The sequence below is a fragment of the Octodon degus genome, unplaced genomic scaffold, assembly GCF_000260255.1.
Source record: "Octodon degus isolate 3935 unplaced genomic scaffold, OctDeg1.0 scaffold00013, whole genome shotgun sequence".
NCBI lineage: Eukaryota > Metazoa > Chordata > Mammalia > Rodentia > Octodontidae > Octodon > Octodon degus.
In genome coordinates, this window is record NW_004524589.1 from 28290023 (window position 1) to 28293442 (window position 3420).

General features: G+C 34.7%; 1 pseudogene; it reads right to left on the bottom strand.

The window, feature by feature from the left end:
- Positions 1 to 3322: 3322 nt before the first annotated feature.
- LOC101559884 overlaps positions 3323 to 3420 on the bottom strand; it is a 1739-nt pseudogene continuing 1641 nt past the window's right edge.

Here is a 3420-nt window from a genome sequence, read left to right on the forward strand (position 1 = left end):
ATTCTATGACCTTTATATTAAATATCAAGCAAACAGATGTAACAGTAAAAAAAAAAAATTACTGTCCTTAGAATTTCAGGGGCTACTGAGGAGACAAATCACCATGGAATTAAAATGAAATATGATGACAATATGATACAGTGACAATAAAGAGAGAGATAATTGGCCAAATAAGTTTTTAAAATATTTTTTTCAGTAAGCTACAAAACTTTTTTTCAGTGTAAATGCTGATAAACAGGCTTTATCAGCCTCAAAGCTTCTGTGAGAGAAACATGAATTTCTGTTCCTTCTAGGCGGGATGGCAGCAGTACATTTGAAATGCAGAAGATAGCATCATTAGAAATTAAAGACTTTTAGGGCTTGCATCTATAGGCAATGTGTGCATAAATGCAATGCCCAAGTATTCCAATAAGTGAAGAGGAGATCCAGTAATTCTCTTGGATACTGTAAGATGTGAATGTGTAAAAGCGAAAACCTATTACGTGCCTTATTCAGAGCATTCTTGCTAAAGTTTTCCCACATCTTCTATGGAGGTGTGGAAGTGACAGGTCCTGGGAAGGGGTAATACCAACAGCCGTCAAATGAATCATAAATAAGTATAGCTGGTCTTCGATTTCTGGTATAGAACAAAAACAAGTACACTGATTCAGCCTGTATAAATAATGATAACTACTGTAAAACTACTTTATATTTTAAAGATGATTTCCTTTGGTCTAGATGCTCAAGAAAGGTTTACTGGACTTACTATCTTAGAGATGCAAAATTTCTAGGAGGAATATTTTAGCATCCTAGAAATAAGTGGATGATAAAATTATCCTTGCATATTATTGAGACTACCATCACATATAGTTTTAGAAGCTGGAGCTCTTTAGAGGCTTTATAGTCCAAACACCTTGACTGAGAGATGAAAAAAAAAATATCAAATAAGCAATGTGACTTACCTTAGAAAACCCAGTTAGTAAACAAGACTCATAGATCTATTACTCAAATTCCCCACTGACTATCTTGAGCATTTTACAATTTTTCTTTTTACTTTTCCTGCTGATTAATCCACAAATATGCAATTTTTCATGAAGAACCATTCAATATTATGTACCTCTAAGGTCTTTTCATAGGTTTGGGAAACTCGTAACTTACAACTTATATAATAAAATATTCATAAAACATTAAGACTCCAGAGTCAATGTATAAAAATCTACTGTGCTCTAGAGTCAAATAACACAGCCCTAATGATTTTGAACTACACCGCGTGGTGACCACTATTAGCTCCAATTTATAATAAGGATTTGATTCTTCCCCCGGCAGTGAGAGTAAATCCCCACACAATTTCTTAGTTGAGCTTGTTCCAAGTCAGTCAGCACCGTGGATTAGGCAATGAAAGGTGGCATTCTTTTGCAGCACCTCACAGTGTGTGTTGAAAAGAACTGAAACAAACAGACCTAATTTGCCATGGAACATTTCTCATTGTGATGTGGCTGACAGTTTGTGTTTTGCCACACAAAAGTGTACATAGAAAAAATAAGAACTTAAGACAATAAGCATCATAGCCATTTTTGTCTTCCTGAGGTCCCTTCAGTATATCTTTCAGTTGATTTGTTTTAGTTTCTGTGAGGGCTGTATATGGATACTGATCACAGTAATACAGTCAAAATTAATAATGTTTAATCTGTAATACATTGTTTTTGGTAAGATGGCAAATCTTAATTTTATAATGGAAATAATTGTAGCAAACCATCTGAGTTTATATAATTTTATCAAAACTATTTTTTATAAACTATGTAGAATGATAAATATTTTCAAGACCAATTCATGTAAAAGATTACTCCTTTTAAGTATTAAGATTTGGTCACATTGAAAATCATGTATAGAGCTATTAACATCTGAAATGGACTTTCTGTGATACAGTATTATAATACTTTATCAGAGCCAATGAGAACAGGAATAAAGATGTGTAAAATAATTGATGTGTTTTGCCCTGGAAAAGGGAGCAGATATAACAGTGAATTCCTAAAAGAACCATGGTATATATAGGTGGAGAACTATTTCAATTTTAAGAGTTATTGCAAATAGCACTTATTGTCAGAATCTTGTTGAACAAAGTCATTTTGTTTCATGAAAAAGTACGATTGCACTGAAAAAAAATTATAAGAAGATAGTGGCTACTTAGAGACCAGGAAGGAGAGAAAAACAGAAATGAAGATAGAGGTTAATATAAAGGAAAATACAGACAAGAGGATTAAGTTCTAATATTGTATAGGAGAATATAGTGACTCTGGTAAACAATTTATTATGTATTTCAAAGTGGTTAAAAGAGAGGATTTTCAATGCTACCAACACAAAGAAATGATAAATATTTGAGCTGATGAACACACTAATTATCCTGATGTGATTACTATACATTTTTATATGTATTATGATATCATGCTGTAGCCTATAAATATGTACAATTATTATGTGTCAATTAAAAAGCACTATCCATCAAAAGAAATTAATGACAAACTATCACAGTTGTTAGTCAATGTTTAATTTGCATAGGTTTCACAGTTGCAACACCAAAGAGAGAAGTTTAGGGTTTTAATTTTAATATCAGACAAAATTCAATAATAAAATAATTTAATGAAAAGCTGAGTGTCCATGAGGCTATTTGATTGTTTTTCCTTCCTCTTTGCATTTTTTTCTTTGTTTTGCTTTATTTTTTAGTGAAGAGGGCATCTCCACATACCAAAAGGGCAGGGAAGCAATGTTTATCAACTCAGAGACATTGCTAGGAAACAAGCTCAGGAAGATATAGAAATGTACCATTTTATTACAAAATGAAAGTATCCCAAGCAAAGGAAGCTAGACTACCCACCTCCACCCACAGAACCGGGGAAGGCAGGGCAGTGTGAGCTGCTTAGCTCATTTAGGGGCAGTGTGAAGGTATGAGAAAAGAACCAATCTAAAAAATGGCAGATATTACTGTGGGAGCCCAAAGGACAGGGTCCCTGAAGATGCAGCCACCCCTTCCAGAACACTTAACCCCAAGCAGGCCCTTAGCATGTCAGGATTTCACCTACGGCTGCATCGCTTCCCTCCAGATCTGAACCCTTTAGGACTTCAAACTAAGACTTGTGGAGGGGTGGGTGGTGTGATCACTGACAGAAAAGCTTCCCCGGCATAGCTGCCCTGTACTCAAGGGTCCTGGCTCCTTTCTAGTCCCTGGGGACATTTATATTTAATAAATTTTAATATAAATATACAGAGAAATATGAAATATAAAATCTGAGTGGTTAGACAAAAAAAAGTAAGGAAATGGTAAGAAGCCTGAGCTGGAGAGGGTTGCTTAGGACAACTTGACCTCCACTTTGACCCCTTTGGCTTCTGACTTCTCCTTCTTTGTCTTCTCTTCTGTCACCTCTTTTTTCTCTCTCTCTCTCTTTT